This window comes from Alexandromys fortis, unplaced genomic scaffold (assembly GCF_014885135.2).
Source record: "Alexandromys fortis isolate MF-2015 unplaced genomic scaffold, M_Fortis_MF-2015_v1.1 scaffold_2_1_26212458, whole genome shotgun sequence".
NCBI lineage: Eukaryota > Metazoa > Chordata > Mammalia > Rodentia > Cricetidae > Alexandromys > Alexandromys fortis.
The window spans coordinates 17,068,608-17,092,461 of record NW_026067930.1 but is presented as its reverse complement, the minus strand read 5'-3'; positions in this window follow the sequence as shown (position 1 = coordinate 17,092,461).

The following is a 23,854-nucleotide window of genomic DNA, read 5'->3' as shown; positions in this document are numbered from 1 at the left end:
ACTTTCAGCTGAGTAGATGTTTCTCTGACCAGAATTCCTTCCTTCTATGGCTTTCCCCAAGTCTACAGGCACAGGCTTAGTGGTGGCATGAAGTTTTAAGCAAACTTCCTGTTGTCATTTTTTTTCCATTTTCAGGCAATGGGTCACTTAATGCACCTGGAGATTAGCCAGGCCACTTGCTTTTCTCTGCATCATTTAAGTTAATTCTTTAAAAGTCACATTTCCTACCCAAATGGGAACATAAAATACAAAGAATGAAAAAACAAACCAAATGGAACAAAATTAGGTCAACCGTTTTAAAACCATTATATTGAATTTAAAAATAGGATTTGGTATAGTGCTATGTACAGATCTTTCTGTACAGTTATTGTACTTATCTGGGGGTCAAGGGAATGAAGAAATGACAAATAGAGGGACACACAGAAGTTGGGGTCGAGGCTGCAGCACCCTAGATGCTCAATGCGTTAATTATATACAGTTGACAGAGGCAGGGTTATTGCATACAGATGAACAAGTAGGCATGGTAATTATACACAGATAAACAAGTGGGGGGGGGGTAGGTGCAGTATCTGTAAAGGAATAGTCTTCAGTCTGTAAACATCCTGGGGTGGGGGAGATAGAGTGGACATCTGCACACACTGCTAACATTTACACTTGATCAAAAGGGAGCATTGGCACTCCTGTATCTCTGAAGCATTAAGGTGGTTGCCAAGACCTTGCTTATATCAGGGAATACACTCATTCAGGAGTTCACTCATCCTCCTACTATGTACAAAATGCTCATAATATAAAGTATTATGAATATAGTACAAAAATATAAGTGAGATGATTCAGTGTGTAAGGTGTCTGTAGCCAAGCCTGAAGACCTGAGCTTAATCCCACGAGTCACATGAATTAAAGAAAGCATCTATTCTCCAAAGATATTTTCTGACCTCCATACATACTCCATGGTGTGCAAACACCTTTCTCACCAATAAATAAATAAATGTAGTGTGTGTATGTGTGAGCACACGCATACACGCGCACTCACCCTGAAATGTTGACAATCACTCTAAACATCCACAAAACTCAGAACTTAGTGGAGAAATCCATTCTCTTATGATAAAGAGAGGGCGTCACGTCACGTATTTTTATATGTTTATTCTGGTGTCATTTGAATAAAACTCTCAAGTCATAATGAAACTGGAAAGAAATATACCCACCCCCAAAATGTAGCCCTGCTGGGAAGATAACTCAGTCAGTAAAACGCTTGTCGCACAAGCAAGGGGACATAAGCTTGACAGCCCCTTACCCAGCATCCACATAAAAACAGGATGTCATAGTGTAAGCATGTGAGCCCAGAGCTAGGGAAGTGGAGTCAGAAGGAAGCCTCCTGTTGCTAGGCACCCAGTCTGGCTAGTTCACTAGCAGGAGGTCTGAGTCTGTCCCTAGAACAAGGTGGAGGGCTCCTGAGAAACAACACCCAAGGCTGATGTCTGGCTTCCATACACGTGGGCACACATGCATCTTCATCGTCCCGTACCGTCCACATTCACACACGTGCACATACACATGCACATGTGCACACTCACACACACACACACACAGATAACAAGAATTCCCTGTGTTCACTGGAATGACATATATGTTTTTGCATTTTTATGCTTCTGTTTGTCTAATTTATCTCCAATGTCCTGATACTATTTTAGTAGTGGAATAATATTAAAAGCTGAATCATGAGAAGAAAAGATCACTCAGTGCGGAAGGAGAGCTTATATGTTCTGTCTCCTCACTACGAAGGAATCTGCTCCCCACTTTGAGTAAGCAGGATTGTTCACATATAACACACACCCCTGTGTCCCTGTCACTTACTGAATTGATTCCACCAGACCCCTCTTTTAGGCCCCTTCAAAGTCAAGTAGACACAGCTCTGTTTTCAGCTCAATTTACTCTCATTCCTACATGCGCAGGGAGTTCTCTCACACACTGGAAGGAGGTTTTCAGAAGCCTGGGTATCCTCCACGTTCACACAGTCTCATCTGGAGCTGCTTTTTAGGCATTGATCGGGGCAGAATACTTAAAGATAGCTTTGTCTCCCTGTTCCTGTTGGTTGGCAGATGCCTCTGAAAGGGACAGAAAAGCCCATCCACTCTTGGACCGTAAGCTAGCCATTCATGTATTGAAGTTACTGGAGGCTGATGTAATGATAGCAGCCATTCATCTCAGGAGACAAGAGAACTCTGTATGTAATACAGAGGACTGGGGTGATTTTTAACTAGCCATTCCTCAGATAGAAACGATGCCACAGGGCTCTGATTGGCTGGTTTTGAGGGACTCTGAAGCGGCTATGAGGTGGTCTGAGCTGGTGTAATACTTCTAGGGGGTGAGTTTCTTTTCTCCCTTTATCCACAAGTAAATTTCCAACTTCCAGATATCTTGGTCTTGGGATTAAGTAGCATTTAGTATTTAGACTATTTTAATGATAAATAATGTTAAAATTTCACAAGCTGATAAATGCATCATGGAACCTTATACTTCCTTGAGGTCAAGACTTCCAATCATTTCATATTTCATGTAAAACTAAACTTATTTATTATTGAAGAAGTGGTTACTGGCAAATATGTGAACAATGGGCACTGTTTCGTGCCCCAGGATCAATGTTATAATGAGTTTGCTTATTCTAGAAATTTAAATCTTGGGGAGTTAATGGTGGGTATACAGCCTGTAGTCTTCAGGATTTAAGATTCAAGACATACGTAACCATGTGTTTGGGAGCTCACACTTAAAGACTCACAATGGGTAGAGTTAGCATTTAAAGACTGAGGTATTTTTTTAAAGGGAATTTTGGGGTTGGGGAGATGGCTCAATAGGTTAGAGCACTGGCTGCTGTTCACTTGGACAAAGGTTCAATTCCCAGAACCCACATAGTAGCTCACAACTGTTTGTAACTCCAGTTCCAGAAGATCTGACACCTTCATTCTAAGGCACATATTAAAAAAAAAAAGATATGTGACATCTTTTTATAATCTAATAGAGGTAGTACAGGAGCCTGGGCTTTCATTAAAGGTTTTATGAGTCACATACTTCTGGGTTATTTCCCCACATTCTCTTTCAGAATCCCATTTAACAGATATTTCATCAGCAAAATGCAATATAAACTTAAATACCTGCTAGTCTGTGCATTCAGAATGTAAACCAAGGTCTGAATGTTCTCTAGTTAGTACCTATCTAGTAGATACCTCTCTCAATTATCAGGACATTTTGACCTGAAATGTTCAGATATTCTGAAATCTCTATTTGAATATGAGCTTACCAGAATTAGAATGTCATTTTCTGAGGGTGGGCAGATCCATTAGGTTTCTCAGATTTTTTCTTTAATTTTTTTTTCTAAGAGTTGATCGTATATTGAAGCCTAGATGGAGGTGAAGGTACAACTGACAAGCAACTGTGTGGGTTTAAAGAACCGGACAGTCCCTTTATTGCTTTTCAAATTTCTCTTTTTTTTATTTGCACATGAGTGTGTGTGTGCATGTGTGATCAAGCATGTGTGCCTGTGTGTGTATGAATGGGTGTGCATGTGTGTGTACATCTGTGTGTGTGTGTGTGTGTGTGTTCTGTCAAAGGCTACAATGTAAGAGTGCATGTCAGAGGACAATTAACAAGAGCTGGACTTTCTCTTCACATGCAGTAGCTGAGGAATGAATTTAGGTTGCTGGGCTAATGAAAAAAAATTGAGAAACCTTTTTTTCCTCTTTGGAGAAGATCTAGTATCCAGTCTTCTATGATTTTTCTAGAATCTGCTGTGTCAGACATTGGCCAAGATTCTTAGGGCAGGGTCAATGTGAGGATAGATTCAGATGTAGAGAAGTCCTTCCATGACTAGACTTTATACTAAAAAAGTAAAGAAGACATTGACTCCAGGGAAAATATGTTCTGGATGAAAGGAGGTAATAGTAGTAATTCAATATGTCTCAGAGTTGTTAGTTCAAAGGAGTTTAGCATTGATGAGTTGTTGTTGTTTCATATAAAATTATAAATATAAAATATAAATATAAAATATAAAATTATTGTGGCTACACTAAGGAATGTATGACAGAGTCAGAGTTATTAGTAAAAGGGCTGGAGAAAACAGTAGATATCTGTCTTTACCTTATTCAGACAGTTACATAGTCTAGATTCTCTGGTGTCTCTGATGTCTTCAGTTCAACTCTTTCCCATCATTGTGTGATTGAAACACAAACAAGGCAGATGCTAGTAATACAGATTTTACATTTCAGCCTCCTTTGGAAGTTGCGATCCTTAGAGACTTACTTTTTTTTTTTGTCTGACTCTAGTATCCTTTGTGGTTATTCATACTCTACTCTAAACACAAGTAAGATGAGCTGGCACAGTTGGGTAACTTTTGTACTATATCAGCCAAATGAATAATCCCGAGCATCTGTCTACTTTCCTTCTTAATTCACGTCTGTCTCCAGCTCTTCCTAAAACTAAATTGTGTCCTAGACTAAGCGCTGTCTGTATTCTTAGCATGCTAACTTGGACCTTATCTCTGTAATAATTGATGAAAAGGATTAGATATGCATGAAAATAAATGTCCTAACCGGACACATACATGAGTTGGGAAGAGTAACTCCTCCTCTCCTCAAAATCAAATGTCTAAAATCTAATCTCTTGAAACCATGTTTGTCTTATGTCATATGATAAAAAATTATTACAGATGTAATTAAGGTTATAGACTTAAAATAGGGAAGCTATCCTGGTTGACTTAATATAATTGCATTTAAACTAAAGCCATAATATGAATCAGGAAGACGTAGCAGAAAGGGAAGTGAGAAGGGAAATAGCAGGAGAACCCAGAGAGATTCTAGGTGTGGGAAGAATGGAGCATTTGTGCTGGCTTTGAGACACAGGGACCCACATGCAAGAACTAAAGAGAGGACAAAGATAAAGCTCTCGACACTTAAACGACTAGTTCATAAACAGAACAATCAGCATGGAATTGGAGGCCACACTTCTACAACTGGAAGCGATCAGATACTATGATGTGGAAGTTTAGTAGCAGATTCTTCTTAACATGCTGATTTAGTCAGGTGTTTTGCTAAAGTAACAACTGTTATTATCCAACTTGCCAAAAGGGATGTTCATCTTGGTTAACAACTCTAGGATTTAAGTCAGTATCAGGCTTAATTTGTTGTCTTTGAGCCTGTAACAAGGCAGTGCCTCACAGCGGTGGCCTTTAGTGGAAGAAGCTGCTCATGTTATCGTGACGAGGAAGAGGAAGCTAAGAGCAGGAGAAAGAAGAGGCTGGAGCTGTAACACTCCCTTCAACTGCACTCTTCCAGAAACCTAATCCTGGAACCACTGGGCCCCATATCCCAACAATTCTACCTCTTTCCAAGAGCTCCAAATACTCCCACCAAACCCTAAACAAACAGGCCTTTCGGTATACTCTTATACATCAGACAGACTGATCCCTTGACTTCAACCTTAACAATTCAAAGAGGCAGTCCTGGAGTTTTGACCTAGACATCAATGCAATAATAAATGTGTACTATTTTAAGCACAAATTAGTAGAAAAAGATGACAGCAGCCATAGAAGACTTGCATGGCATATATGTGAATAAAATCAAGAGATAATGGTGGCAGTTCAAAGAATGGAGGCTTCAAATAGGACAGCTTTTAAATGATGCTCTGTTTGGCTCCAATTTTAATCTATTTTGTTAGAGATGGGTGGTTGGTATATTAAGTTTGGAAATGCTCAAAAATGTCTTTCGTTTAAGGTTAAAGTCAATATCTAAATTGCAAGCATAGTTGAGGTAAGACACAGAGAAAAGATATAAGAAAGGGAGAATATAAAAGCCAGGCCTATATGTAATTAATAATCTGTTATCCTAGGTTTAGACCTGAAGTCAGAGACAGACCTGTGATGATGATAAGTGCATTTGGAAACCTCTCTTTTGCTAAAAACTGTGAGTATGTGCGGAGGGCAGTGGGTCCATGTGTGTATTCTATAGAGAAATAGAGCCATGGATAGATTTCCAAACTCTTCTTGGCTGTGCTGGGTCCACATAAGGTGTCTTTTATGATACACCTTGGATTATCCCCCACATAGTGGTGACATCATTGTCTTCGCTGAACGGGTCAGTTGAACAGGATTTTAATATTTAGCAAGTGATTTTATGACACAAGCATGAAATAGATCTACAGGGAAGGTTTTCCCCCACACATTCTAGACATTTATATGAAAATATATTTTATGCCAGTTTGACTGTTTCAAAGGTTTTGCTTCAGTATCTCTTTTAGACGCAGGTCTTCACTCTTTTCTCCATTAGAAAAATAGACACATCCTCACAATTTAGAGACAAAAACCTCTCGTGTCTCCTGCGTTTTTATTATATTTTTAGACGTTGCCACTGTGATCACCAGCCAACCAGCAGGCTGGTGCCTGAAAATGGAGAAGGTTTGTAAAGCCTCAAGAAAAGAAAATCGATGTGAACTTCTAGGAAAGGGCAACCAGAACATGTCCAAATTTTGCCAAGTGCGTAAACCTGGGCCATGAAGTTCCGGATCTGTTCAGATATGTGATTAGCATCAAAGAAGTCAGGAAATCCCCAGTGTCATTTGCTGTTTCCTTGATTTGCTGGGGATTTCTCCTGCAGTCTTGGCTGGAAGGAATCCAGCAAGCTTTCTTCCTCTAAGGCTGGTGGTGATGGCTGCTTGTCAACACAGAAATCTCCAGAAGTCTCTCTACAGGCGATAAAGTTAATCCTTTGGAAACGGTCACTCCCTCTTCTTCTTCTTCTTCTTCTTCTTCTTCTTCTTCTTCTTCTTCTTCTTCTTCTTCTTCTTCTTCTTCTTCTTCTTCTTCTTCTTCTTCTTNACTCCCTCTTCTTCTTCTTCTTCTTCTTCTTCTTCTTCTTCTTCTTCTTCTTCTTCTTCTTCTTCTTCTTCTTCTTCTTCTTCTTCTTCTTCTTCTTTTTTCCCCTCATTCCATGGTACATAATCACTAAAGCACTCTACCACTGAATTATATCACCAGTCCCTGTTTTTACTTTTGATTTTGCGATATGATCTCATTATGTTTCCAGTCTGCCTTTGAACTTACACCATAGTCAAGGAAAGTCTTGTAGTTTTCTTGTGTCACCCTTTGTAGAAGCTAGGATTACAAGAGTACTGCAGACTACGCCTGGTCTCTTGAAACTTCATTCTAATTGGTGCCCCGACTCATTGCTTTAATTCGGGAAATAGTGCCTTAAAATGTTGATGTACTCATGGATTCTTAGTTTCTACATCTTTGTGTTTGAAATAGCTGTATGTGGTCAGCAACCATATACTCGTCAAGTAACCTATTGCAGGGAAGAACTTGTATAGGTGGGGGAAACTAAACTGAAGGTTGGAAGAAAGAGGACTGAGTCAGAGAGAAGCCATGGAGCCACTGCTGGAGACGGATGTGCTGAAACTTTGCCGGTAGACCACGACTTCATGGCGATGCACAGATTAATGGAGATGGGTTAAATTAAGATGGAAGAGTTATCCAATAAGAAGCTAGAGCAAATGGGCCAATCAGTGATTTAAATGATATGGTTTCTGTGTGATTATTTCAGTTCTAGGTGACGGGGATGAACAAGCAGCTCCTTTCAACACTTTAGACCAGGGACTCAAATTGAATTCCATGGAAGAATGGGATCTGGATGGAGTTTCCTCAGTAGTCAGCAACTGGCCAGGGTGCAAATGTCAGTACATTTGCTTGCAGGTTAAAAGGCTTTTTTTTTTTTAAGATTCATTTATTATGTATGCGATGTTCTTCCTGCATGTCAAAAGAGGGCACCAGACCTCATTACAGATGGTTGTGTTTATACTTTCTTTTATACATTTTTTACTTTCTCCAGTGTTTGAAGCCAGGACTTTTCATATTCAAGATAATTGCTTTACCACTAAACTACCTTCCCTGTCTATTATGATTGAAGTTTTGCTTATTTGTCTAGCAAAATATTTATGCAGCTTAATAGTCAAAGATAGAAATCAGCTAAATTCTGAGAGGTCTGCCTCTCATCCTTGTTTCTCTCCTCTCTCCCCTGCTTTTTCTTATAGATAACTCATTTTTATTATATTTTTGCTTATTCCTGCATTGTTTGTTTATGAAATAAAAAATGCCTATATGTATTGTACATAAAAACATTTATTTCTATTTTCTCAATATTATTCTCTTCCTCAATAATTCTATAAAACACTTTCTCAATAACATACTTTCCTCAATAAAATACTCTTTTATGGATTTTATTTTTTCTTAATAATATTATTTCCTTAAGAGTAGAATGAAAGACTATAAATATGTCTCACTTCTTCATATAGCTGTATAGCGTAATAGCATGTGTATTAACTACAATATGTTTAGTTGAAACCATGACTGTTACTGATATACAGTTGAATGGGTGACATCCTTTGATACATATTGCGGCGATGTATATCTTTGGATATGGAATCCTTTGTGGGTTTTCAAAGGGATATTTGGGGTACCCTCTGGGAAGCAGAAATTCTATATCAAAATATCAACACATATGTAACATTGTCAGTTATAACAATTTCTTATCCCCTGGATTCATGCCGTTCTACAATGTCCTTGGCCATGTGTAAGAAACATACAGTTCCCATATTCCCTTGACAACAGTTACATCTTTAAACTTTTGAATGCTATACTAACACAAAAAAGGAAATAGTGAGTTGGCATAGTTTTAAATTGATTTTTTTTGTACTTGGACCATTAATTTGCAGGCATTTCCTGTGAAATATTTGTTCCTGTGCCTTGTTTATTTTAAATCAAAATTTATTTTTTTCCTTTTAAATGCTTAGAAACTTTTCAAATATCCCTAAAATAACTGTTGATGGCAAAAGTCGTAGTTATTTACCCATCATTTGGCATTTTCATTTTTTGTTTTTTTTTTAAATTCCTCTTATTTATACGAAATGACTTGTAAATTTTCTGTACTCCATATTCAAACTTTCCTCTAAGTCAGTGGTTCTCAACCTGTGGGTCATAATACCTTTGGGGACTGAACGACTGTTCCACAGGTATTGCATATCAGATAGCCTGCAAATCAGATATTTACATTACAATTCATAAAATAGCAAAATTACAGTTATGAAGTAAGAATGAAAAAGTAAGTTTATGGTTGGGCATCACCCATGATGATAATACATGAGGACCTGTATTAAAGAGTTGCAGCATCAGAGGGTCACTGGCCTTAATAATTAGGATTATACTTACCTGGGGATTTCTCTAGGGTGTGAGAAAGGGAAAGAACTACAATGAAGATGTTTCAGTGGTCTCAGTAACTCAGACTGACATAAATTTAAATGGAGACAAAACACCCCAGTTGCTGTAAAGGCAGTAAAGGCAGTTCGTGACTGCTTTGAGCACATTTGAATAGCCTGCTTCAAGATTACAACCTAGCTATTAGCTCTACAGTGCCCTCTGGTGGTTGAGATTCATGGCTGTAGTTTCTAAAAACTGGATTATGCGTCAGAACATTAAGAGAAACAGTCCAAATTTATTGATCAATTTTCTGCTTTCAACGCCTTTGCTGAAAAAAATGTATGTGTGTGTTCTCTTAGTGATGATCAAGGAAGGCCACACTGAGATGTATGCCGAAATTCCTTTTTTCTTCAAAGGATGACATCAATGTAGACATTGGTTTATTAATTTAGCCCAGACCATGTGCTGATTGTTAGGGATTCCGTGTTTAAGATTTTCATTCATTTCTGCTTTATGACTTTGCATGTATCCGTGTACAATATTAACAGATCACCCACATTTAGGTGGCCTTAGAGATCACTTGTCCCCAGCATATGTGGCAGAAGAAAAGGAGAGTGGGAGGGGAGGGAGGGAGAGGAGGGAGGGAGAGGAGGGAGGGAAAAGGGAGGGGAAAGGGGAAGAGAGGGGTGGAAGGTAGACGGGAAGTGCAGAGAGAAAAGTGCACAGCTTCATATCTGGAATACATCCACTAACATGTGTAAAGCGTGTACTTGCTTGATTGAATGCTTCAGTCATGTGAACAAGCAGTTGACATTGTTCGACTCAGTAGTTGGCCCTCCATTGTCCTCAGCACACAGCGCAAAAGCGAGAGGATAATCTTTACCAAATTTGACAACTCATTAACTAGCCTTGAGGAGCCAGATTGAGTTGCTTGCCCCGTAAACTGCTTTCAGCTTTCTTCTCTTGTAACAAATACCAATTAAATTCTGATAACAAAGAGGCTTACTGTAGTGGCCAAATAATCCCCTTCTAAAGAATTTCCCTTCCTGACACTCCACAGGTGAAACTTCAAATTCTTCCAGTACGATTCCTTGCCACTGTTGTCCTTAACATCAGATGTGACAGGTCCACCAGAACAAGAAATAGGCTTACTCTTGAGGCTATTTTCCTGGATAAAGGGAAGGCCCCTTAGGAAATATTAGTATTGTGGTGCCAGGACACTAGAACCTTGAGGTTGCCCGTAATTTACCACGCCTATTAGTATTCATGTGAAGTCAGTTTATGAGACTAATTCCTTGATTTTGTACTTCTTGAAAATACAATAGTCTGAGAGCATCAAGAGAGAAAGCCCTGCTCCCTTAACAAAGACATCAGGAAGATGATGCGAGCTTTGTCTTAGGCAGTATTTATTTGCACCAGGAACACGTGGAAAAATGCTCCATGTGGCCCTAGATGCACTGAATCTAATCCCGGAATACACATAGAGACTTTGTCACCACTGAGAGACTATGGTGTAGCTGACTCGGGCATCAGAGATTTACTAGATGTCTTTCCATTTGAAGGGTCACGTTTTTCCAATTTACTCACAGTGCTTTCAATTGTTGTTAATGTGCTCTAAGCATTAATGTACCATGGCTCTGAAAACATCGGCGATGAATTGCTGCTAGCATGCCAAGATCACAAGCTTCATACCAATTAGACAGAAGGTGGACCAGTCTCCCTGACTCTCATTGTGAGCAATTTGCCTTACTTTCTGTGTAAGCCAACATTTCAATTCAGCCTTCACACTGTTTGAGTAAAATGTTAAATCGGTGATTAAAATATTATGTCTCTTGTTTTGCTAAGGTTATTGTCACACTGTGAACCGGATTTGCTTGTCTTATTTATGAAGTAGCGTCACTAGGTACTTCCTTCGTCAATCAGATCTTTTAAATAAAGTTCATACCATCGGGTAATCTCCTCAAGACAAATAGATTTGTCACGGTCTTATGGATGTCATTCGCAGCCCTCCCCTAAATACGGCACGTGGCAAAGAGAGAATACTTCTCCCAAAGAAAGGAGTACCCTTGCAATTACGTTCTGCAAAATGTGACACTCATAGCCCATCATTTTTAATTCACTCCTCCTGGGCAGAGTCAAACTTCATCATGCCACCGAGTGAAGGGATACCTACCACAGTCAGGAAACTAACTGGGAAAATATATCTGTCAGAGCCTCTAGCCACCCAGAAGGGGCTCGGAGAATCTTAATCCTTAGTGAACCATGAAACTTGGGTCAGGCAGCTTGCATCTGTGGATTTGTTTGCCTATGCAAATTCCATCATAAATCACCTAATCTTCAGCCAAAAGGACAGGGCAACAGCCGAGGTAGCGGCATAGAATTATCACCGGGTCACTAAGGTTCAGGATTCACGAGTGGATGACTCCATAGACTGGTTAAGTCTTTAATGAAGTTAGTTACTTAAACTCCCATTTGCCAGGGGAGAGAGATCCAGAGCCTAGCAAATCAGACCCTCTTTTAGTCTTAGCATTAAAGGACAGTTAGCTTCTGAGAATAATAGAGCTTGCCAAGCCCTAAGAATTTACTGCAAAAGGGAGCTCTCCCATGTGCTCCTCTGCTTTCTCCGTAACCTATCTGCTTGCATCAGTAACTTCAATTCCTGGTAATTCTTCAATCCGCAGTTTGGGTGGGAAGTTCGGTGACAGTGGCTCAGAGGATAAGCCATCTTTGCCTGTAATCCCTGACCATAGAGATGTGATTCACACACTGTCGCCAATCACTCCGAAGGCATTCCTTTGCTCTCGTCATCGTTTCCCCGTTGCCTTGGTGAGGAGTCACAACATGTGTTTCTTGACAAAATGCTTTCTGTTCTAGGGATATGTAATGTCCTCACTCTCTGCTGGCTCTGCCTCCAGTGGCCTTACAGTGGGGCAAAAAGGCAGCCGATTTTAAGAGATGGAAAACAAGGCAAAGACAAGAGGGAGAACCGAAGGAAGAGCACACCTAAGGAGGAGCCCCCCTAGGAACGGGCACAGCTTGCCTTGTCAGGACATGGAAGCAAACTTGGAGCTCAACTCACACTGGCTGACTATTCAAGCTGAGGGATCTCATTTCCCCTCTGTGAGCGTCAGTTTGCTCACAAAGACGAGAGAGAATCCTTGTTCCTACCCCTCCCCCACATACAGTCTAAATGAAAAACGAGGGTATATCAAAAATCCTGAAAATTGACTGAATCAAACACGTGATCCTGGCTTTGGGAAGACAACAAATGGTCAGCTGCCTATACGTTACCTAAGAGCTATGAGCCTTTTGTTTTCCTTGCTGTGTAGGTAAGTCCATTTGGGCTGTGTCCCTTCCTTTGGCTCATTTGTGGTGGCCTTAGCTAATTTATTTAATCTGCAAGGGCCATTTTTCTCACGGTAAAGCAGGGGTAACACTCACTTTTCCACAAGTCTCCTGGAGTTATTGTGAGGACATGAGACAAACGATGAGAAATGAAATGATTTGAAACAGGAAGGCCCTGCTCTGACCACAACAAAGGGATTTTACTGTCAGTAGACATCAGACTCCTAGGAAAGACACCTGAACTTCCATGTTCTCATACTTTTTTGTGTGTGTAGTTTTTCAAGACAGGTTTTTTTTTTTTTTTTTTTTTTTTTTTGCTTTGGATTAGGCTGACCTCAAACTCACAGAGATCCACCTGCCTCCCGAGTACTGGGATTAAAGGCATGCCTCACCACCACCTGACAACCACGTCCTCTTACTGAGGACCGTGATAAAAATAGCTAGTCACCAAGGAACTTCATTCTGTTGTTCATGGGAAGCAATCTGGTGAGTTACTGTAATGGGAAGTGTGGGAAGACACGGCTCTGATTTGAATCCTGGCTCTTTTATCTCTGAACGGTCTAACTTCGGCAATCCTTGTGCTTACTACTCTGCAGTTCCTTTTCCTATTCTGATAAAAAGAAACCTCCCAGAGGAGTTTGAAAAAAATAAATAAATAAACCCATCCACATGAAGAGCTGAGAGCAGTGTACAGCTCACCGGGAGTCCCCAGGACTTGCTGCTACTGCCAATTATCCCCTTCCTAGCCGCAGCCCAATTTGTGTCTTTTCCCCTAGAGATTATCTGCAAAGAGGAGTTTAATCTCTGGGGTCCAGGCGTGAGAAGGCATGTTGGTAATTATCTCTGCACTTGCCTGCCAGGATTTGGTTCATCCACAGGCTGACTTTGGTCCTGGAGGTTCAAAAGTTAATTGCTCCAAATTTCCCTAAGCCAATTTGACTGACCTTAATTTTAAGGATTTAATTTTTCTTTCTTTCTTTTTCTTGCCTTTTTTTTTTTTTTTTTTTTGAGAGAGAGAGCCTTTTGGGAGATATTAGAGCAGTGGTCTTTTCTTTAGGATGTTAATTACTAGCTTAAAACAAAAACAAAGCAAGACTAAGGCAAAATTTTGATACCCGTATTTACATTTACTGAAAAACAGAATTAAGTAGATCAAATGCATATAGGATGGCGGTGGGGTGTAAGCAGGTGGATCTCTAGAGTGCACTGGCCAGACACTCTAGTCTATTAGTTCGTGCTGCGTTCATGGATAACCTCTTCTCAAATATTGAGGTGAATGGGGCTGGAGAGACGGCTCTGTGGTGAAAAATACACACTGCTCTTGCAGAGGACACAATTTCAGTTCCTAGCACTCAAATTAGGCAGTTAAAAACTGCCTGTAATTCCAGATACAACTTGAGTAGATCCAAACCTCTCAAGTACTAAGTAGCTATCTTTCTAGATGTTTACCAATGGCAGACATGCAGACAGAGTTCCAGGTGTGCCCTTTCTGCTGGTGGCTACCAGAGGATGTAAAAGTACAAACTTTCAACTTCTTAAAACTGACTGCCCGGGTCTGCTTTGTCAGCCTGTTTTGGAATATACCGGTATCAGTCCGGATCCTGAAAGAAGGTGGAAAGCCTCTCTTGAAGTGATGCCAACAAAGTTTCATGTTTGCCACTTGACACAGACCAATTCACTGATCAGAACTGGATCTATTGGAGGACATTTAACAGCTATGTTTAAATTCCTTTTTTTTTTTCCCCTAGAAATTCTCACATGTAATTCAACAGCTATTTGCTTCCTCAATTTTAAGACAGAGTCTTAGGGAGAGAAGCGGCAGGGTGAAATTGTATGATATCTCACAGATATCTCTGAGTGGGGAAATTGTGCTCTCCGTTCCTTTATCCACACATATCTTTCAGAAGGAATAAACTCGTGCGCTTAGGAGCTACTGTGAAATTAACTTTTAGGCGATGACCTTTATGTCCTCATTTTTCTCAAAGACATCAAATGAGGAGCAGCCACATGATGCCTGCTCTCAAGTAGAACCTAAGTGATAAAAAAGACAGAACATTTCATGAGTTGATATAACCTAAATGAAGCCATTTAACAAAATTCAGACATGCAGGGGTCCCTATAAGCATTATAACAGGGAGGGAAACACAGAAGAAGCGAGAATGAAAACTCAGTTCAGCCTGACTTAGTCTCTCTGACTGAAACTTCCAGAGTCTGATGCCAGGTGACTCATAGCCAACATATTTAAACACAATAATATAATTTGGAAAATGTTTCCTGGTGTAATACAATATCTGGTTCTCAAACAGGCATAGGTACACTGAAGCTCAACTCAAAGTATATGTCATTTCTTCCAAGAATATGGGTTTGAGAGCTAGGTCACCTATATTAGCTTTGGAGCATAAGCAAGGATCTGGTCTATCATCATACAGATAGCATAGAGGTCATTTGGGTTATGAGCGGTCATGGTTGTAAGAGGTTGATACGGAGTGACCCTTCAGATAACTCTTATCACCAGGTTGTTACTAACCTCCAATTCCCAGCCTTCTAGATTTAAAAAACAGGTTATACATTCTTTCCTTTGAAAGAATAATCCCGTGCACTTAACATTCCTGGTTTCCTTGGAGATTTGTGGGTGGAAGAACCTTTGTGCTCCCAACACAAAATTATTGATAATCATAGATAATATGTTAGAAAAATGAGAGCAACTGATTCACATCCTATAACACCAGATTTTTGCAATAACTTTTCTTCATGTATATTGTGTGCAATATCATGATTTTGACGATTTTGCAAAAGAACCTATCTCACAGTAACTTCATATCTTGTTCACATCTGAAAGTGGAATCGGTAATATCCATCACCATGACCTCTTCCTCAGAATTTCTGGATGAGGAGATGGCATTGCGGAGTGGCTGGCATTACCTTGTGTCTTAGTTATGGTTTCTTCTGCTGTGAGGGGACACCATGACTGCGGCAACTCGTATAAAGGAAAACATTCAAAGGAGTGGCAGCTTACAGCCTTGGAGGTTTAGTTCATTGTCATTATGGTGGGAAGCACAGTATTTATGAATATGGCGGTGTGCAGGCAGACATTGTGCTGGAGATGAGAGCCCTACATCTTAATTCAAGACAACAGGAAGTGAACTGAGACACTGGGTGTGACTTGAGCATATATGAGACTTCAAAACCAGCCCTATAGTGACACACCTCCTCCAATAAGGCCATACCCATTGCAATAAAGCCATACCCCATAATAGTTCCAAATCCCTATGATCATATGGGAGCCAATTACATGCAAACCGGCACAGTTCGCATGTGACTTTGAGGAGATCATGACATGCGTGTACTTTTGCATCAAGCCTAACCAGTTCTCTGTATCTGCATTTGCCCTTCGTTCTGTTTTTGCCACCAAATCCAAAGATGCATGGTTAGAGTATAAGCCAGATCACACAGTCTACAGCTCAGCCCTTTCTAATTACCTCACACCTCTCCTCTAGCCAAAGCCTACGTTAGTTTTCTCAGTGCTTTGCTGTGCCCTGCATGAGCTCATATCCTCTGGGTTTCTTCTCTGCACTCGTTTGTCCTTGTGATTGTTTACTCTACTCCAACTGCCTTGGCTTCTACGGCATTTCTCACACATGTCAAAAACTCTCTCTGCTTAGAGTTTTATGGTCTCTGTGCCTGGGCCTAGACTACTACTCCTTAGCTGTCTCTGTGATCCTCTTCTTAGTGTCCTTAAGGTCTTTACGTAAATCTTTCTATCTTTCTGCAATGGTTCCCAACCGCCCCCATTTAAAATGACACCCTTTCCATTTAATATACATTGTTTTATTTCACGATGGATTTCCCCTTCTTATCTATCTCATGATTGAGTAAACTCTGTTATTATTTGTATCATCTAAGACTTGTTTCTTCATGTAGAATATAAGATTTATAAGGCTAAGATTTATTTTCAATTACATGCATTCAGTCATTAATAATTAACAGCTCCAGTTAGTACTTAACACATTGTAGGCATTTAGTATACACATTTAATGAATAAATGAGGACAATCAATTGAACACAGTATGAGCAGGCAAGACTCATTTCTTCACTAATGAGAAGGAATTACCCCTTCTTGCATATGCTTATCATAACTAAGCTAATTAATTCATCGCAGATTTCTTCTCCGTTACATTGAGGCACATGCAGTATTATTTTCTATCACCCCTATTGTGAAGTTTGAGTTGAAAATGATTCCTATGCTCCTGTATTAGCTTTGCCTGCTGCCTCCTATCTGTAACTATGACCTAATCCCAAGTCTTTGGTATCAACGGTTCCATGTTGAAAATCAGCTGCGCAAATTCGCCATGTCTGATTTGATTTGTGACGCTTAATGGGCATTAGTTTCTCTCGTTAGCTTTATGTACATAAACTGTCTCAGTCAGTAGCCTCCTTCTAGAGATTCTTTTATTCTTATCCTGGTCAAATTTACAGTAACATGACTCATTATCTCTCTGTAAAGAGAAACTGAATGTTGGTTTAAATACATATAAAGGCTAGGTACCTAATTTCTCCTTCTAGAAATGCAGACAACGTGGATACCAAAGTTGTCTACCCCCAGGCATGCATTATTGTCATAGAAAGTATAGACCGAGCTAGAACACAAATGATCTTACTGTGTTCAACTCCGGGTTGCTTATATCCCTCACCGACAGTGAACAAAGTCAGAGCCGGCCCTCGGGCTGCTCTGGTGCCATTCTGCTTCCATAGAGATCTTTTGGTGGCCACATGCATGCTTCTGTTTATTTATCTAAGAGCTCCTCTTGTAAGGCCAGAGCAAAGAAAGCGAAATAGGGAGGCCAGATGTGTTAAGGGAGGCAAGTCCTTGGAAAGCCCTGGATTGAGTTTCAGGCAGCAATTACAGAATGCTAAGTAGAATGCAGGGCACTCTTACTTCCCTTCCCAGACCACAGAGTCCCCAAGGCAATAAATACTATAACAAATAAAGGTGCCCTCTTAGGACTCGGGGTGTATTCACACATTTTCAGATAAGTTTTCATTCAAAAATCCAAACTTGAATTTGATGGGATATATATATGGGATGTGCATGACCTAGAATACTACTGAATGCTGAAAGCAAAACAGCTTATGAGTAAAATCCTAGTTTCTGAGGCTTGAACATAACCCACTCTCTGATCAGCATGGGGCCTCTTTCCTTTAGGCACAATGCAGAAATAGAATAACAGAGGTTTTGTAATTGTATCATATGTTGTAATGGGGTTAAAAGCACAGATAGAACAGATAAAAAGAAACCCTCTGGGAGAGGAATCTTCAAGGCATTATTACTATGTAGAGAGGCAATTATCTGTGTGATATTATGCTATATTAGGAAATAGGGAATTGTGAAAGAATAATAAATCTCCACGAATGCCATGAAATGAAAGCTGTTATTAAAACTATACCAGTAAGGAATTGGCTTTATCTTGGGGTGTCTATCTGGTATGCGACTATCCTGACATGAAGCACTGCATATAATTATTTGAGCTAATGAAAATGTTCATCTTTTTAGTTGTTCCCTGTTTCAACTGGTAAAACTGAAATCACAGGAGCAGCTGACTTGGTGGAAAAATATATAGTTACTGTACTTGAGAACTAAAGATCAGCTTCTATTGATTTTCTTTACTAGAACCTTCACCTGTACTGACTAGCATGCATAGTGCTGGAATGTACTCTGCATGCTATTAGAGGAGAAAAGCAATCATTAATATCACCCATCTATGTAGTCTCAGGTTCTTGATCTGCACAGATACAAGCCAGACAGGGTCCCAGCACTGAGAGGGAGAAGTGGCATGGGATCCTTCCTCCACCTAACCAGGAAGCTATTATCAATTGGTACTCATTGGCAATGGGAAAATTCATTTTCTCCAATGGGATGTCACTGGTAAGATCAACTACACTCCTTGATAAATCCCATGTCCTAGAGGAGTAATTTGTCAATACAAAATTAACTTCATGGTTGTTTTGTGAGCTTTTTTTTTGACTTACTGATCTTTTCTTTGCTTTAATTTTTATTTGTGTGTGTGTGTGTGTGTGTGTGCTTTAGAAAGAGAGAAAAAAATCAAGTTAGAGAATTAGGAAGAATTTAGGAGGAGTTGGAAGAGAGGAAAAAACATGGAATATACTGTCTGAAAAAATATCTTTTAAAAATAGAGAAGTAAATAGCTAAACATTTAGAATGGAAGAAACAGTGTAAAGCTCTAGAAGGTGAAATAATAGTTCCAGCAAAAGTTCCCTCAGCTTGAGAACATATTAGAATATTTGTGAGTCAATGTTGAATATAAAATATTTCATTTAAAAAGAAATTTCCTTGGATATTTCCATTGTATGTATTTGGCACAGTTTCGTTGCCATTCATCTGTCCATGAAGCGCTATGCTTATTGGCCTTGTGAACAGTTTGGCAATAAACATGGATCTGCAAGTGCCTCTCTGGTTGCACATAGCAACCTTTGCTATACGCTCAATGGCGGTATAGGTTAGGTCATTAGGTAGTCTATTTTTAAATTTGTAGGAACCTATATTCTGATGTCCTTTGGGTTTACACTAGTTTACATTCTTAGCAACAGTGGATGAGGGTTCCGTTCTCCCACAGCCTCACGAATCTTTCTTGTCATTTGTTTTCTTGTGTATAACCGTTCTAATTGAAATGAGATGGAATCTCAAAGAACACAGACATTTTAAAAGTGATTTATGCAATAAAAAGAGATGCCAGTAAACAATTCAAAGGGTTAGGGTTTCAAGAATGAGATGATTCCTGCTCTTAATATTTAGTGTGGTGAAGATATATTGGAAGAAGGTCTGGATCCCAGAGAGCTTTGGAGTCCTTCCTCTGAAATCCCATTTTATCTTCTTCCTTCTTTCCTTTCTTTTTCCTTCCTTCCTTCCCTCCTTCCTTCCTTCCTTTCACCTTCCTTCTTTCCTTCCTTTCTCCTTCCTTCCTTCCTTCCTTCCTTCCTTCCTTCCTTCCTTCTTCCCTCCTTTTGTTTCTGTGTTGTTGTTTGTATGTATATTTTGCTTCATTTCTTTTAGACAGTCTCAATGCTGTAGCCCAGGCTAGCTTTGAACTTACTCCTGCTTCAGTCTCTTAATTGCTGGTATCAAAGTCACAATTGCCACCCTAGGGTACTGCTTTCTTTAAACATAATCGGTGAGATAATCTACACAATGCTCCTGTGTAGTAAGTACTGTCATCCATTCTGTCATTCTGTTATCTTAGAGAAAAAGCCTAAAGCTCAGAAAAGTCAAGTATGTGTCCAGAAAGCATTACATAGGCCACTGCAGAAGGAAGATCACTCATACAAGGACTTTAGAGCCATGATATCCAATCACCAAACAGCTTGCATATATATGATTGCTACATTTGGCACTTTAAGATGGGAAATAAGCACTCCGGAGACAAGACAGGATGGAGGCCAGGAAACAACAGCTTACAGATGAAGGCTCTAATTCAAAGAACTAGACTGTAGGGGCTTACACTGTTGGAGAAGTTATTGACATATGGAATAATATACCTTTGGTATAAAAAGAGGGAGGTTTGTAGTGACAAGATGTTAAATGTATATGTCATTTTTGTATGTTTATTCTCTATCCCAATGCTATATGTGCCCTAACATATATAATTCATGGTGTATACTGGTAGATAATGTTACATCTTTGAGGAGAAGGAGAGGAGAAGAAAGAAGACAATGACAAGTGGTCACTTCATATGTGAGCTTCACATATATTATTCCCATCTTGCTTTTGGTTTATTTTATTATAGCAAATTCAGTTCCAAAACAAGGATAGAGTGGAAAATAAAGAGAAGCAAGGGCTGCCAAGGTGGCTCAGCAGGTAAAGGTGCCTGGCCTGCCATCAGACTTGATCTGAGTTTAATCTAAGCAACACACATGATGGATGGAGAGAATCCACTCCTGCATGTTGTCTTTTACATGTATGTGGAGCATGCACACACACACACACACACACACACGCACACACACAGTACTAATAAAGTGGGGAAATGTAAAGTGAGGTGGCAAATGACGTAGATAACTATTTCCATTGATTTGCAACCCTCATCTGTTTTGTAGATTATTCTACCAATTTTCATTAGGACAGATAAAGGAAGGTATAGAGAGTGTGTATGTAGCTGTATTTGTAGGTAGATAGCATAATGTCACTTTGCTTTGAAGGAATGTGTTAGACAATTCTTGGCAATATGAACAATGTATTGAAATGGAGATTCTGCAGTGCATTACATAAACCTCCCCCCACCCTCTCTTCTTAACGCATGGCCTTTCCCATTCTGGGATCTGGCTTCCGTTTCTCAGATACTTTTGCTCAAGGCCCATTTTCTTATTTCTTTGTGTAGCTTGCCTATTATGACATTGAATCCATGTCTCAGAACATGAGGATTTTTTTTCTTGAATTTAGACACATACTCACACAAGAAAAGATGCTTAATTTTAAGTAGACGGAAAACTCCTGGCTGTAGAAACACTCCACAGATCAAAGGGATCCAACTGGTATAGGTAATCTGTGTCTTGTTCCATTATTTTTCTTGTCATTTACTCCAGTGCTCTCCAGCTTTCTAAGTCTGTATAATGAATGCATCCAAACTATAGGCATTGTTCAATTCCTAGCACACCTTTGCTCTAAATCCAAGACTTAAGCTTCGTTAGTCATCTTATAAGATTGGAAGCTTATTGTCTAGCATGACCCCTCGATGTGTGTGCTAGGGGTTCACATATGTAGATCCAGTTTGTCCTATTTCCCACAAGGCTGAAGAAGAAACGGACACTTCAGATAATGAGACAGAGGCAGCATGAAAGAATACTGAATTGGTCACTATTAGATTAGAATTGCACTGACTCTGATTTTGGTTTAACACAGTGCACATCAAGAGGACCTAATTTCTATAACATGTCAGAGTAAAGGAGCCAGACTGGTCCTTACTGTGCATCAGATGCAGTTAACTACATACTGTGCTCTAAGCAGCTACCTTTCTTTGTTCATTCAATGCTCTATCTAAGGTTGCAGGACACAGCGCTCCTTCTCTCTGACCTCTTCCCACCTACTCCCACACGTGACTCTTTAATTCTGCTAATTATCAACCACCCATGAGTCAAGTACTACTCTGCTTGTCTCTGGGGATATGTCTGAGTTTCAAGCAAATGGCAGGCAAATTTCAAACTCATTTTTCTCTGATTCCTCGGTTTCTTACCATCACCGCTTCCCATTCTGACATTTGCATTCAAAGGTCTGAAGTAAAAAGACTGGCTGTTGTGTATGGAAACTGTTCATCAGGTTGTAACAATTCCACTTCACGGAATTACACTCCTGTCATCTTTGTGCTAACTTGACCTTCTGAAAGCTCAGCTGAGTCTTCTGGATGCTTGGTAGTCCTTCCTTTTGTCCCTTGGTAATTACAGCCAGCACTGGACTCCCCTTCTCTCTGCCCAAGCCCCTGCTATTACTCACTGTCTGGTAACATATCCCTACACTGGAGCTGATTTAACTAATTCTTACATTTTAAAAATATGATCACTCATTCTTCTCACATACATTCTCAAATGTAAATTATTTGAGGCTAATAAAGATGGTTTTCAAACAATGCTACATACTGCCCTTTGCATTCCCATCATGGTGTATAAGAGGCATGTTTCATAAAAATCCTATTAGACACGGAGAAAGAAATGGAGGGGAGATGTACTTCATTTATATACAGTTTCTCCTTTCTAAGGAATAAAAACCCGGTCTGGGATTCTGATTGTTTTCTTGGGTTTAGTTTTGTTACTTTGGCCATATCACAAAGTCAGTTAACATATATGTGTGTGTGTGTGTGTGTGTGTGTATATGTGTGTGGGTGTATGTGTGTGCGTGTTTGTATGTGTGTGCCTGTGCATTCATGTGTGTGTGCATGGGTGTGTAGGTGTGTGTGTGTGTAGGTGTGTGTCTGTGTCTGTGTGGTAGGTTTTAAAGTTAACCAAATGAAGAAAATAATCATGAGTCTGAATCTTCATGACACATATATGCACAGAAAATAAACAAATGAACTCATTGTCTGGATTCTTCCAAAATATCAGATTTGGTGCCGAGGAAACAACTCTCTTTGGCTGTTTATTTACTTGTTTTATCCTTGTTGTTTTCAGGGCAGGACAAAGACCAAATCTTCCAAACAATGTTGAGCCCATGTGTGAGTTGAAGTGATTTTAAACTAGAATCTTCTCTGGGTAGTCATTTCTCTGTGATTACTGCATAAAGAACAATAGCTCCCCTTGACCCTCAGCTCAGAGCCAGTGAAGGAGGTACAATGGCGATCAGGAAGTTACAGATATGTGCTGGCTGGGGATGGTAGGCAATACCCAGTAACAATAATAGTCATTTTTTATCTTTCAGTCCTGGGATCTAAAAGGCCTTAGGGAACTTATCAAAATATACACGAAGCCCTATTCCAAAAAGAAAGCACTGCATCCTCAAGCGAAACAAAGCAGGGCCTGAGGAGCAATAATAAACGGTCCCCTTCCTTTGTCACCAACTTTACAAACTATCGGAGTGACACCAGGAGCAAAGAAGTCAGAGGTTATGGGAAGGCAAAGCCAGAGAGGAAATGAGAGATAAAACAAAGATGGGCATCTCTTTAGAAATAGCTTCTGGGTGTGGGCAGAGGACAGTGTCTATAAATTCCATATTCCTTCACTCACCCTAGTAAGTTCCTCATTCTCTCCTCTCAGCAAGGCTTCTAGTGCTTTCCTTGTATTTCACTGAGAAAATAAAACAAGAGTATGGGAATTATCCTTTATTTCTGTTGGCCAAGCATGATAACCTTCTTGGACTTGTATCTGAATTATTTGACCGCCTTCCCCTCAACCTCACCGGTGCTTTGGTCATTTAAGTTTTAGAAAATTGACTTCCAGGGTCCTTGTCAGTCATCACCGTCAGTGTCTCCCTGTACCTGTCTTAATTGCAACAACATACAAAAATTGTTTTGTGGCTCCTTCTTTGGAAACTGAGATTGAAATGCTCCTTAGAGTCAAATTGCCTCCAGCTACCCCTCTGTGCATTTGAGAACGGAAACTCTTGTTTCCTCCCATGTCAGTTTCTTAGTTTGTCCCCTCAGGCTTCCTTCTCTTCTGATTGAGTTCCTGCCATCGTTTTCACAACCGCTTTCATTCCTCTTAACATTTCAAACCTAAATGTTCTGCACAGATACACCCTTTTTCTATTTTTTCTCTTTTTCACAGAAACAGATATATATA